The 15,217-nt window shown below is 39.1% G+C and overlaps 2 protein-coding genes across 6 annotated transcripts in view; one reads left to right on the top strand and one right to left on the bottom strand.

Moving 5' to 3' along the window:
• The window catches only part of LOC110983736 (crystallin J1A-like), an 83,894-nt gene that overhangs the window by 30,995 nt on the left and 37,682 nt on the right, over positions 1-15,217 (top strand). The window lies entirely within an intron of this gene.
• LOC110983738 (uncharacterized) overlaps positions 1-15,217 on the bottom strand; it is a 69,435-nt gene that overhangs the window by 26,003 nt on the left and 28,215 nt on the right. For 2 of the 4 annotated variants that reach the window (XM_087133668.1, XM_087133667.1), the window contains exons 2-3: positions 8,363-8,703; positions 7,256-7,388 (exon numbers count right to left, since the gene is read on the bottom strand). The gene's annotated coding sequence lies outside the window, so the exon portion shown is untranslated. The other 2 variants (XM_087133669.1, XM_087133670.1) reach the window with 2 other exon arrangements.

Genomic DNA, 15,217 nt, shown 5'->3' on the forward strand with positions numbered 1-15,217 from the left:
GATGCTCATTTGCTTGTGGCCTGCATATACATGTACCTAAATCTGTGCACCCGTCAAGGGAGTGTAGGGGATCATTTTGTGCATCCTGATTTGAATTCAGCCCATCTTCATGCAAAACATGCAAGTCCATATAACTGATTTGAGCACAGAGTTTTCCCATTTGCAGCAAATTTGGGAATCAATTTTCCGAATCCCAGCTAGAAACCAGAAGCATAGCAAGTAAACATCTGCAGGACTTGATGTTTTCTGTTAGTTGATTTATGATCTTTGTGACACAGCAGATACTTCACATATAATTATGCAGGGGCATAGTCCCTGAATTGGGGCTATTAAGTTTATCATGTCTTAATATACAATCTTGTTGACTTTATTCACCTTCTCCCTTACTCTCAGCAAATGGATTATAAGCTATGTACTAAACCTGTTAATTCTGTTTCCCTGATTTATGACTCCAATCAAGCACTGTTTATGCCTCTGATAGTTTGAAATGCAGTACAGAGTATGGGACTAGTGTAGAGAGCTGATAGCAATTGTACACAGACCAAACCATTTCCATCGATAATGGCTCCTTTTTTCATTATCTTTAATACCAAGTTTACACCAATGATTTAGAAAATCGCCACAGATTCTGATTATTTTTCTGCACTGACAGACACAATTCTGATAATCTGTGAAAGGTGTATTTGAAGCTGAGTGATTCATCTTAAATGGCCATGGCTGGTGGGACAGACAGAAATTTCAAACTGCCCTAGAAATCGGTTGTGTATAGTATGGGGTATCACTTTCATAGGCATTATGCTGTCTGAGCACAGGACACTGTGGTTTTACGGTGCTTCTGATTATCATGTACCTGCAGTCACTGATAATAACAGAATGTCTCCTTTACCTGGTCTGAGAAAACACTGTTTGCACACAGACAGACACTCTGTTTTCCCAACTTCTTTTCTACTGTGTTTGGAAATAAGGAAACTCTTCTCCAGTTCCGTCACATCAAGGATGACATGCACTGCACTCTTCTAAATGATGGTTTTGCTCAGTCATGTGTCATTCAATGACTCTTCACTACATAGGTACAGTTCCCAACCAGTAATCACAGAACAAAGAAAGTGCAAGAATACATTTAACTATTAAATTGCTCCAGACTCTTTTTTTTCCATATCAGGTATTATATTATTTTGACATGCTGGTAAAACTGAATAATGGTGGCTTTTCATATAATACACGATTTCAACGCTTCATTCTCTGACATTTTCAAACCTGACAAAACAAAGAAACTGATTTTTCTAACATTGATATTTATCCCAATTTGTTTCATTAATGCTTCCAATGATTCAATCAGCTTGCTGCTTGTGTGTCTTCAATCCTGCTAATCTGCTTTCAGTTAACTCCCCCGGGAAAACAAAAAGGAAAAGCAATAACATCCTCCCCGAAAATGTTTACCATTTGGAGAATGCAATCCACATAGAAGCAGACTGGCTGGCCATTTTTGGAAAAGTGACTGCCCTAGATGTATTGTATTTCATATCATACTGGGCCAGGGTTTTGGTTTTTTTTTAAATTCTCTGGGGGGAAATGTAGGTCAGTGTAAACAATTTTACACCTCAGAAGAGATTCCATATCTCATATCTCAAAATTGCCATCATTGATGCAACAATCACATATGGTTTAATGTAAGTTGTCTTAACAGTGCATTAATTTTAAGTTAACATAATTAAAATAATTTCCAGCATTTAAATCTTGTTGCTTTGAATTTGAATCCAAACTTGATATATTTTCAGAACTTACCTCAAGAACAATTTGTAGCCAAGTCAACTCATTGGTTCAGTCGGCTATGTATCCTGGTGCAAGGCATTGAATCTACCGATACGATTGAAATAAATCAAACAAAACTAGCCCGTTTTTTAAAATCTGCAGGCGTCCAAAACGGGCGAATGGTCCAAGTGCAGCAGTCCAAGCAAAGATACTGGTGTTTTGATGCAAGCAAACACAGGGATTGAATGAAACTGCAAGCCTGCATTGTGCTGGGCCTTACAATGGTGTGAGCAAAGAGGGCACTGTTTATACAAGAGCTCAATCCACAGAGGCTGTGGCCCTGACCAAGGAGCTGTCAGGTCATTTGCCTATTGGACTTTGCTGTTTGTGTGCACACTGCTTCTAATGGTAGATCAATGCATAAGCGAATACAATACACACTATGTACATAGAGGGGGTATGGCAATGTCAGGGGCGGAGTCCATTTAAAGCTTAATCACAAGGCAATAAAATAAATGACGTTGTCTATGTGGTTCAGTCCTTGCTCTTTAACCTGTCTGATCATCCAAACACATGAGCTATACAATGGCTGAAAAGGCTGGTAGGATTCAATCATGATTCAATCAACCAGGATAAAGACACCCGCTGTTGCTGTTTTGTTTGAATGTAATGCTAGAAGAACCAGCAGTGCAAAATTGTACAGCAGTGTAAAAAGGAACTAATTGGGCATTTTCACATCCCATAAGTAACCCAACACACAAGATGTGCGGAAGCTCTTTTTGGAAACCATGTCTTTTAATAGGAACTAGGTAAGAAGCTACGACTTCGCTACATGAATAATATATTTCATTGTGCATCAGAATACATCATCATGTCTGTTATCGTTAAACGTACAGGATTGCAGATGCTTTGTTGGCCTACTCAGATTCCAAATAGAGAATAACTAATGCCCCCCAAAATTGAACTTGTTTCCCTCCATTATTTTTGTTTTTAAACATAAAAGGAACGATTTATATGCATAGTGACTCTTGAGTGTGTCACCCAAGGGTTCCTGTCCACATTTACCCATACAGAGTTCCTAATCCCTGCCTTTCAAAAGTCCCATCCATCAACCACACTGAAGGACAGATAGAGGAAGCTGTCTCCATATCGTTCCTGGATTATGTGCATACATCCATTCAGACCAGAATCTGGCTGGCTACACAGCCAGACAGGTCGATCAGACCCTATTGTTATGTGCCAGTGTTTATTCACCGGTAACCTGCACATTCGGGACAGAATGTTGGGCTACAGTTTCATTGTTGTCTGGTAGGGCTTTGGGACAACATGACATTGGAAGCATTCTGAAGAGTTCATGGAGGGGGGCATCCCTGTTTGGTAGACAAGGTGGTACATGGGCACGGTGTAAAGGCTGGCCATCTACCAGTAGTAATGCACCTGAGAATGTTCTGTATAGCACTAAATGACATACATGTATGTAATTATGGTTACATTACAGCTGCCACAGCTGTAACAGAGCAATGCAGGAAAAAGGGACAAGTTCCAGATAAACTGTAAATGGGCCCAATGGTGTTTCAAGTACACATTTGCCATTTTTCTTGTACATTTACATGTGATTTTCAATATTTTGACCACCTGTCAATTATTTAATTCAGTTACTTTAAATACAAGTTTGAACTGATGAAAGCATGCTGTATGCACAATGTATTTGGGGCAAACACTTTTCATTCAGCAGAACACACTACTCTGGTCTCTAACACATTCTTCAGGCAAATGCCTTTGCGTTGCTCAGTATACAAGAAAAATTGTTGTCCACTACCACAGGCCTAATCCAACCATACATGTAGGCCTACATGTACATCTGCAGTATCAGTTGACATGCCCCCTAAATAAATGCATGCACACTTGAAGTTTAACGGGTCCTGCCAAGACAATAATAATCCATGCTCAAGATCAAGAATGGCAGGACCAAAGGGCCCCTCAAGCATGGATTGACTCCCAACATTTTGAGGTCAACAAGACCAGAAAAAGAACATGTGTAACTCCACTGAATGTGTAACATTCTTTCTGTTGGGGATTACTGGCCTGTAGGCTCTTGTCTGCGATTCAAACACTTCATCGCAGGCAAAACTAACACAGGTAAATCCAGCCTGAAGTTTTCCTCCATTGCCAACTCTCAGTCTCATGCCTTTCCTTGTTTGTTTAGATCATGCAGCACAGACCTGGATCACCAAGGAAAGGTTCCCTCAGGCAATCAGCCCCAAAATGCGACTTCCTTGGTGGCACAAATATCAAAATTTGATACATTCAGGATATTTTCTTGCTTTGAATAGTTGTAAAGAAGTTCTTGAACTTGCAAAAATTACTTGGAACACTAAAAATGCTAAAAATGTCAATATCAAGCTCATTTACAAACAAAAGTGTATTTCACAAGTTTCCAATTTTGAGATTTTTTGCTTCTGTCACCCTTTTCTGAGGGGTCAGAATACAATTAAGGTAGTGTGAACTCTTTTGTATAACCTTACATGTGAATCCACACCTAACTTTTTTCCCACTGTCTTTACACAAACATTGTTTCCAGGCACTTTACCTTTCATTAAGAGCAATTAGGTTTTATCAACAGTCCATTTAAAAAATTGCAATGCTGGATATACTGCTTGTGTAGTTGCAAAACATGCAAATGTACATCTATAATCCAAGATAAGGCTCTGGGAAAAAAAAGAGAAATGTACTTGTAAGCCTTTTTGAAGATGACTCTTGACCTACTTTTTTCACTGAATAGCTACTCTGTCTTCAAATAACCCCAATTCACTTCCTTACTCTGGGCCTCTCCACATGTTACAGCAATTTTAATTTAATATGCCAGAGTAAGGGTGGATTTTGTGATTAAGTTACCAAGCGGCTATAAATACAAAACAAGGCTTAATACCGCTTTACCTCAAGTACTTTTCCAAATGTCGGGGAATGTGCATCTTCAACCCTTTGTCCCCCCAAACCTAGCTGGTGCTGTTTTAACCTCTATATTTCAAACTGAAACGTGCAATAAATTTTGTTTGTCATAGCTGTCTGGTTCATGAAGTTCATTGCCATTATCTGAAACATTACACAGTATCATGTTGCACTATAATGTCCCTGGGTCACCTGAGGTGGTTGGATTTTTGTGGGACAAACACCTGCAGATTTGGTGGCCAGGTCACTCACAGCAGTGATGTGTTGACCAAGCAAAGCTGGTTTAATGGGCCAAAACAAATCTCAAGTTTCTTATCAATCCCCACTGGACTTTCTTATCAATCCCCACTGGACCTTCTTCCCTCCATATATTGATATAAACATTATTTAATCCTGGCCCAATACTGGAAAGAAAATTTATGACTCTGAATTATTTTAAAAGAGGGGGGGGTGAGGATTGTTATACAGGTGAAAAAAAATTGGACAGGTATTTATGGGAAAACTTATATTTTGCCCCTCCCCCCATCCAAGACCTGGGATATACCACTTGGAAAACTCTTATCTCCTTATTTAAAGCATTTAAAAATGCTAAGCGGCTTGGTGTTAATTTGGCAAAAGGTTATAGGGGCAGACATGGGCATCCTTTTTCTGTGAAGAATTTTTCCCAGTAACAACTGTATGGTCCACAGTTACTTTGCTTTTAGATTTTGCTGACCCTCCACACTGATTTGGACTAAGGTGTTTGTCCTGTGACCTTTTCTTTCTGAAAAGGTGATCTTTTCTTTCTGAAAAGGTGATCTGGATTATCTCCCAAACAGAAGGGATGAATCACTGGTAAGGGATAAAAGCCCTCCTCTGACAGGATTAAGGGGCACAGACAACACCTTCAGGCCTGTCCTACACAATGGTAATTAATCTCATGATTAGGGATTGAAATAAAAGTCCAGGGGTTTTATCCTTTGGTGACTTGGAAACAGCACCATTGGTAAATGTAAAATATACAGGATCTCAATGACTGTACTTTAATCTGGTTGTGCACTGTAGATGGTTCAAAGGATGCAGGGATGTTTTCCCTGGCAAATGTTTCATCTTTCCATGCCAGTATATCTCCAGAGTGAAATGTCCATTGTGGCTTCAATTTCATTGCTTTAGAGTCAATTCCTCCTATATTTGCTGTACATATATTTGCCGTACACAGTTAACAGTATGTAACCCTAGTATATGTTTTTATTCAAAGGACAAAGAAAAAAGAATCTTTCAAGGAATTAGCTGAATTTGTGTATGCAGATACATAGAAATAGCCATCACATTTAAAACTGATTTCAACAAAATACATGAAAGTGAATGAAAGCTGTAAAAAATTTGAAACTTATACTGATCTCAATTAATTTTGGATTTTTGCCCTTGGATATTCTGATCTCAATAAAATACATGTGACAAAACTGTTTTAAAACAGGTTGATTCTGCCTTCCACTTTATGTTCATGATATACAGTACAGATGTGCTGGTTTGACTGAACAAAACGTTCAAGGAATCAATTTATCTTGTCAGAGCTAGCTTCACAGACACAACTAATGGGGGGAGGGGGCAAAGCATTACAACAATAGAAGAATAGGAGTACTGGGCCCAAGGAAACAGACATGACCACCCCCATCGCTAAAATGGTAATGACAGCTCTTTCATAAATAGACAAATGTCACCTGTCTAGCTGCTGTCCCTGATGTTACATGTACAGGGTGCAGGGTGGCAACACAAGCCATTAATGTGTCGCTCCATTTCCTTCTGAGTAAATGTGTCAAACAGTACCTAGTTTGCATTTTTCCAGGATGGAAATAGGTCATGGTGAATGGGTTCAAATGATGCAAAGCATAACAAGTGGTTTTCTTTTGTAATCTGGATTTCGCAAACAATGGTGTATAAACATTTATGCGACTTTCTCAAACTTGTGTGAATCCTGACTTAGTGCCCACCTGAGTGTTGCCTGTGGCCACCCATTCAGCAGAAACTGGCTAAATAGGTACAACAGATTACAAGTATGTGTACAAAAGACTGCTGAAGAAACATGTTTGATAAATATGCAAAGATTGGAAGGTTCTTATATCTATGAAGTTGTAGTTAAAAGGCACTAGAATTAGAAACAATGATCAAATCTGGGATTTTCTGAAGCAGAAATGCAGAGAAATGGCTTTCATAATCTGTTGAGAATCTTGGCCAAACGGCTGTAGCATGGTTCCACATGCTTTCCAACTTACTGTACAAGTTGATGGCATGCAAGAGTATACATGTATATTCTCAGTAGCTCAGAGACTGCAAGTGCAACCAGTCAAAATGTCATTCCACTCCATTCATATAAATGGCTAAAGCATAACTTCAACCCACTCCTCTTTAGTTCATACCCCACTGTCATTCAAATGGCCACACTTCAGCAGAGCTTAAATTTTCTGCCTGTCTTAATCCCCAGCTTTCAGTCCCGTTATTCTCACCCTCCTCTCCTTCATTCACTTCATTCAAACTACCTGACCAGACTGATCAATATCCAGGGCTTCTCTCTCACCTGGGTCGAGTGGAGGTCATTCACCTGATGTCAGATCACTTCTGACTGCTTGCAGAGAACACACTAGCAAAACTTATGCATCAGCAGTCACACCACAGGGCAAAGTCGGAAGGTTGATTGAAATAAAGATGCTCTGAAAATTGAAAAAAAAAAAATTAAATAAAACCATTTCATTATCGGCTGTACCGGCCAAAGCATATTCCTGGAACCTTTATTGTGTGCCCAGTGTACACAGAGTAACTGCCATCTGTTCTTTCACACAGTCATCTGTTTAAATTACTTGCATGGCCCAGTGCAACATGATACTGCTCCATCACAACATACAAAATTCTAGTCTTTTTTTATCCTTCTAAGTTCACATAATGTTGGTCAAACTTGTATGTTTGATCTGGGCGACATTTAATAATTTTTCATCTTAGCTAACAACACTCTAACTCCATGACGTTCATGAAAACTAGATGTAAGTTGACAAAAAGGGAATGAATTACTGTGTGTAAGAAAATGAAATGCACATCTGTCTTTCAAGTCTCTACAACATTTGAAAAATTAAACACATCTCAGAAACTCAGCACGGTTGGTTGGTAAAGAGTGGACTTTGTTCAAATATTAAGGATGGCTTCAAGAAACAAGGAAATCACATAAACATGTAACATCTTATAAAACTTAATTCCTCCTTAGTTAAAAAACCATTAACTTGATTGTTTTAAATTAAAATGAAAGATTGTTAAAGGTACACATAGCTGTCAGCTTTGTTGCAGTCTCAATAGAACAAAAATCTTTCCCTTCAATTTCGATCCACTGGTTTCACTGTCTAAGCTAAAAATTGAACCTTATCACTTTCCCTTTGTGGTTCAGTATAAAGAATTAAGTGTGGATGATAAGAAGAGATAAGGCCTTCAAACTATCAAGCCCTCAAGCACAGACAATGCAATGCAATGCGTGACTCATGTACATGCAAACTGTTACGTGGCTAGATTGAAAATCAGCATAATACTATGTCAGTGTACAAAGCCCAATTAGTTCTTAAACTATCACTAATTCTGGCTCTAACTCATGGCCTTCACAATCCACTACAAACTTAAAGCTGTGAAATCACTCCATACTTACCCAGTCTCATCTCCAATGCATGGAACCATCAGTCACTGTCTGCTGAGCAGGAAGGCACAAGAAGAGGAACAGGAACAGCTTGAGATCAGCTCTGACACAACAATCACGAGGAGCAAAGGATGGAGGTAATCACACAGCCAAATGAAAATCGAAGCTTCGGCTGGTTAAAGCAGACCCTTAATTGGCTCGTCAGCTTCTGCAATCTCCAATGTCTGGCCCTTCTTCTAATCAGCTAATAGCTTGACTCTGCTCGGGTTCCTGAGTCACACCTTATGTCTGGGAACCACCAGAGAGTGAGGCTAATGACAGTGGCACTGAATCCCTTCTGAGATTACACCAATCTGGGAGGGTAAGAGAGAAGAAAATATTGAAACAAGCATATCCTACTGGTTACATCAACATAAGGTCTTTGTTGCATGGGAAATTTGGCTATCAGTATATTATCAGTCACGGTAAATTTTCTAAGTTCATGTATCACATGTGTTGAACTCTCTTATCCAATACTGTAGTTTTAGTACATTCGTTACTGAAAATGTTGTTGTTCTATTCAAATTCTAAAACAGATTTATTAATTCAGTCTAAAAAATGACAGCCTTCTAACAGTGGCCCTTTAACCTTAAAAGAACCGGGTCATCTTGGCCCATCTCGGGGGAGGGGTGTTCTGCCCCCAAGAAATCAGCATGCATGTCTTTAAAACTTGGCATGCATGTACAGAAGTTCCTTGTCATTATAAATGTGAAGTTTGAACTCAATCAGACATATGGTTTTGTTGTTACAGTCATTTGAAGTTCATGGTTACACATATGCCAGTATGCATGCATTGAGCACCATAGTGGAAAAAGTACACATTTTGTCTGACTCGTCTCTGGAAAATGCACGCTGTGCAAGAATGGTAGTTTTGATTTTGTCAAAATGACTGCTGAGGGTTATTCTAAAACTCCTAGTAGAGGCCCAACTCCTAAAAAAAAAGGCACTATCGCATATCCAAAAAACATTGAGGAGACCCTCCCTTTTAGGGTTGCCCCCCTCCCTTTTAGGGTTAACTATGATGATAATCACTGTCTGGCTCTGCCAAGTGACCTTCTGGTTTCAAACTTTAAATTGTTGTGGCTTGAACCAAGACAGACTACCACCACCCCACAGCTCAGGTGATGATGATAATGCCAGGCTCACCATAAAACCACTCATATCTCATTCATCAATCACTTCACACCATCCGGCCAAAAGCAATAAAAAGTACAATGAAATTATGCCCTGAATGAGTTGGTTTGACTGGGCCAGTTCCTGCCACCTCTCTGGCCGGGATGCATGGGGGAGGGGGACCTTTCAGTCACTCCTGATCCCCTACCAATCCTTTGTAAAAATCTCACAAATTGTGGAATGTTTTCACACCTGGTTTGACCAATCAGTCACCCATACCACTAAGCAGTGTAACCCAAACAAATTGGGCAAAAGGAAGCCTCATTTTTTATGAGGGTGGAGACCCGCCCAGCCTTGCCAGCATTATCTGTACCATATGTTTTGACTAGGAGGATTTGCAAAGAACAACATAAATAAGCATTCCAACATCTGGCTACAATGAAGGCCTTTGCTGATGAGCATACATTTATTTGAATCAAAGCCGAGTGGTAAATTGGTTTGGGGTAAAAGGTGAATGAGCCCAAGATGAGATCCAGGAAATAGTGGTCAAATGGTACTACCCTACCCTACCTTATCCCGGTGCATACTGTGTCTTTTTTATGTCATGCTTCAATCTTTATGTCTGCTGCGCTACTTTTTTGGCCTTGGGATTTCTGTGTAGTCCATGGATTTTACTTTTACAGTGACTCTTCAAAAAATACTGCTGTTGAAATGGTACTCTCTGCTTACTTGAACATGTCATGTATGCGTTGAAACTGATATTTATTGGGGGAAAAATTAATTCTGATGAATTTAATAATTCTGATTCATGCTTACATAGTGTCCTCGGTTACTGATGTTGAATGTTTATGGATTTTCCTGCAAATGTAAGTCTGGTTACTTTGTTGCCTTTTTTCTCTCATGATATTTCATTTCATTTTATTCAGAAATAATATGCTCAAAGTCTACATTCTGTAAATTTTCCAAAATCTATGAACGAAACTCACTGGCTTAAATCCTGCTGAAACTGTGAAACTACAATGTGACCTTCCAATTTCAAGTCAGAATAAATACTTGTGGCAGCATTCATCAATATAGTTATCAGAACATGGCCAATAGATCAATTCAAGCTGTCAGACTGAATTATCCCCATCTGCAAGTTACTTACATAAGTAATACCCTACCTTTTAATATATTATGATCTGTCAACTGTTGACCTCTCTCCATCAAGGAGGCCATTTCTTAAATCAATTCGAATTTGATTTCATTTTTGTCTAAACACCTGCTTCAAGTTTCCAAACAGTGTTGATGGAGGTGGCCATTAACCACAGGGTGAAGAGACTGGGTTATGACTTGTGAGTCACACTCATAATTCATTGCGGACATAGCATTTAGCTGAGCACGTTCAAGTTGCCATTGTTTCTTAACTAAATATCCTGTGTTTGCATACAATTCTATAAAGCTGTGTTGAAAATCAAACTGCCAGTGTTCTTACAGTGAATATTCGAATCAAAATAGAATCTATGCACAACATTCTCTACTGTAGTGTAGAAATTGTAAAGTAATTATTCAATGCATGCATTTAGCAATTATATCTTGTCTTTTCAAACAGGCATGCATTAGAAAAATTCATGTGGAATTGCTGTTGTACATGATGAATCCAGTAACCTGTGCAAATATTTATCTGTACTTTTGCTAGTATTACATGTACATGTAAGTCTTTTCTCCCTCAACACAATTAAATCAGTGGGTTTCAAAGTTGATACATATTTCCCTCTGTGACATTTAACTATAATGTATACAAACACAAACGGTGTAATTTCAAATTTATTAAAAAGTAAAGAGAACTTAAACATATCTGGATGTCATGACAAGGTTTATGGGAATACTCCCATTGATGCCCAATCAAGTCTGTTCTACTCTGAAACAAAAATCCCTAAAAGATTCTCTTGCATCAGAGATCTGGTCAACTTTCCAAGCTTTCTATACACGTCCATCCAATTACACTCGATCAGTTTCCCTTCTCAGCAGTGGTAAATATGTACGTGATAGTAAGGTTAATCAGCAATATCCCTTATTGATTAACTGTCAGGTTTCTTCCTCCAAAACCAAAATCCAGCAATGACATAATGCAGCATTGAGTCTGGATGAACTCTACAGTCTTCCTGCAAATTTCTATCCCCATTAGGCGAAATCAGCATTTCAACATAGCCCTAGTGTTGATGATGACAAGGTTAACAGGGATATCCCCATTGATTTCCTGTCAGGGGCCTATTCCTCCCATCCATCATCTGATGGGAAGGGATGGACAGTGTCCTCATATCCCATAAATCTTATGAAAGACGAGACCTTGGGGTGTCTGGCATTTCCCAATCCCACCCAATCACCTCTCCCTCAAATGCCCAACCATCAGCTGCTGCCTCTCAAAGTGTTTTATGCTGACGGTCGTTAATGTTTATTTTCATGTTAGTGGGAGGGAGGGGGTAATAACCTTAACAGTTAAAGACAGGGTTAACCTTGGTTGGTTCAGACTTTGGGCTCAGACTGAGAGAAGACAAATTTGCTCAGCATGAACTGCTTCAGTACAACTATAGTACAACAGATCACCAGTAAAATGGTTCATTATATATACTGTCTATGTCTGATTTGCAGCTGTTCACTGCTTAGCAGTTGTTTGCTGCTTAGCATGTAAATTTACTAAACAGTTTTCTCTGCTTGACAGCTCATCAATGAACTGTTTAAAGAATAAGCTTTCCAATTTTCTTTTTAACACAGCTTTAAAAGCATAAAAACCTTCAATTCAGGCTATTTTTGTGGGATATTCAGACTTCTGGGTCACGGTGATTGGTTATTTATGGTTTTCTTTTCAGAGAAAGTGTAGGTGTAGTTTCCCTTTCAACCTAGAGGTGGGTTTTGCCCATTATGCTTAGGAATGCCAGTAACCAATAAATGTTCAATTATTATCATGAACTGAACATGGTCCAGTCACACTGCCCTCCTAGTCCCGGTCAAATTCTCACCCTCCTCACACATGAGCCCCGCTGTTGAACAACATGAACGAACCACAGGATGTATATGTATTATGAGTCTCGATTCATCATTGACTGATAGCATTCAGTGAGGCTCAGGCTCTCGCAGACTGCTGGGTAGGGTTGAAAAGGTAAAAGCGGAAGTGGTTGAAACATACTGGGAAATGAACCTTCACGCTGGCTGAACATCAGAAATGCACCGAGAAGTCTGGCACAATGCGACATGAATGATGAAGTAGAAGGGGGAAATATACAGAACAAAGGCTTATTTCATCATTTCTTGAGAGCTCATAATTAGATAATAGACTTTCTGAACATTTCATCCAGAACTGGATTACAGATTAACAAGATTTAAGTTCAAAAACATGACACAGCCCATGACGCGGCAACAACTCAATAACAGATACATATATATATACCTAGTAATAGTGGCGACATCTGGAATGGTCTTATCATATGCATGCCTTGTGTTAGAAAATGACTTGTGAAAGGAAAACAGTTTTAATATGCAGACGTGTTGAAGCTGCATGAAAATCAGATTTTTTGCTCCCGGATCTAAACATAAGTTTCTGTACGTATAGCACAGGTAATGACAATCTTACTCTTGTCTCCTACACTGGGAAAAAACAACTACACATTTCTACAATCAAGTATGGGAAAGTAATTGATAATATTGCATGTAATGTACACGTATCACTTAAGCTTGCTTCCATTATGTACTGGTACATGTAAATATGAGTGATAGGTGTACACTGTACAGTTGACATACATGTACATGAATGGATCAGACCACAGTTATCTAGACACTCCTTACAAGAGCACACATACATGTACCTTATCATTATAACAAAAATATGTTGCAATGATTGCAGACATTGGGAAATAGTGGGCAAATACAGTATTTTTACAGCAATCATCTGTTGTCATAATCTAATCAATTAATGTGCCCCTATCTAGATATCATGTCAGCACAGTTCCTTGGCTGTTCTCTTGTTTAACCCAGTAACTCCCAAGTGCTATGATAAGAGAGCATTACAATAGTGCTACTGAAATGATACTGGATGAATTACATACTGGTACTGTGTAATATTTGATTGGTGTTAAAGAAGGAAATGTACATATGCATAATGCAGAGTGCTTTGTCATCATTACATTAATCTTACAAAACTCATGTACATTAACATACATGTATATGTAAAATGTTCATGACTACCGTACATGTACAACCAAAGGGTTGTGCATGCATGATTGAAAAGCACTTGACTACGACATTTGCCACTAGTTGCACAACACCGAGCAGCTATACTTTTCACAATTAGCCTGGTATTTTCCAGGGAAGCCCTGGCCCTTTTAAAGATGTGTGCACAAGCACAACACTGGCAAGTTCAATTCACACCCGCTCAAAATGTACACACATACACTTATATTGCAAATGTAAAAACAGACGTTTAAAACATCAGAAGGTGGCGCCCTGCAGATTCACCTAGTACTCTGGTTTTGGATTAAAGAGCCATTTAACTTCCCATTCAATTTCTTACAGCATGTAATTTTTTTTCTGAGAAACTGGTATCTTCACCTGATTGCATTTTAATTGTAGGCCATACACATGTATTCAGGAGATTACAAAGAGTGCCATTAAAGGTACTGGGCTGTCCAGAGTTTGGAAACAGAGGAGAGAAAACAAAGTGATGGTGGCCTTCAGTCTGCATTGCTATTTTTACATAAATAATAATGCATGACAAATGCCATTGGAATGTGGCAGCTGATCAATTCATTCTGTTCCCCGTGTACATAAACACACATATACTTTTACAATGTAATGAAGGGTGTGAACATGTATGTGTGCAGGTAAGCCTTTGTGTGGTCCCTGACACTGTACCATGTGATGTGGGAAAAATCTTTTAGGTTTTGCTGAGTATGTACATTAACATCCATTTGAAGTGGCTATAATTTATATAAGCAAGTGCACATATGCAGCATGCATGCAGACAGAAGTGCAGTTCTTTGAGTGGTTGGTATCTGCACAGAGCCATTAAACAGACTTGATATAAAGAATACGCGGGGATCATACATGCCTTACTAGTAATGTGGTTTATTGCATTACATGTCGTCGCTGTGGTAAACAGTACATCAGAGAGACCAAGCGTCGCCTTGGTGACTGCTTCGTGGAACACTTGCACAGTGTGCACCAACAAACACCTGGTCTCACTGTTGCGCAGCACTTTTGTGCGCCGCCACACTCTCGGTGATGTCTGCATTCTGCGGAAAACGTCATCTGTTGTACAGCGTAAGGAACTGGAGCAGTGCGTCACTTTCGAACGCTGCATCCAGGGGGAATGAACATGGATTTTTCCGCATTCATTCAGAACTGAATCTGCTTGCCCTGAAGAAGGTACTCAGTTACCGAAAGCTCGGCAGCCACATATTCCAGAGCACTGATTTTATATTATATTCTTGTCAATATCTTGATATAAAGCGTCTGTTTGGGATAGTACATTTAATTGCCAGATTAAAAACGGACAAGCTTAACAGTTACCCAATAATGGCATGTAGTGCAATCTAATGGATCCATATCAGAATCACTGGTAGTACCTGTATGGTTTATTCAAAGTCAGATATTCCTTTACATCATTGCAATTCTATTAAGGAAAAATTCTTAAATTTTATTACTTGTTCGTGAAATTTTCTGAGTAACACTAACAGACAG

This window comes from Acanthaster planci, linkage group LG02, assembly GCF_054643075.1.
Source record: "Acanthaster planci isolate LZ-2023a linkage group LG02, COTS_SCS, whole genome shotgun sequence".
NCBI classification, from domain to species: domain Eukaryota; kingdom Metazoa; phylum Echinodermata; class Asteroidea; order Valvatida; family Acanthasteridae; genus Acanthaster; species Acanthaster planci.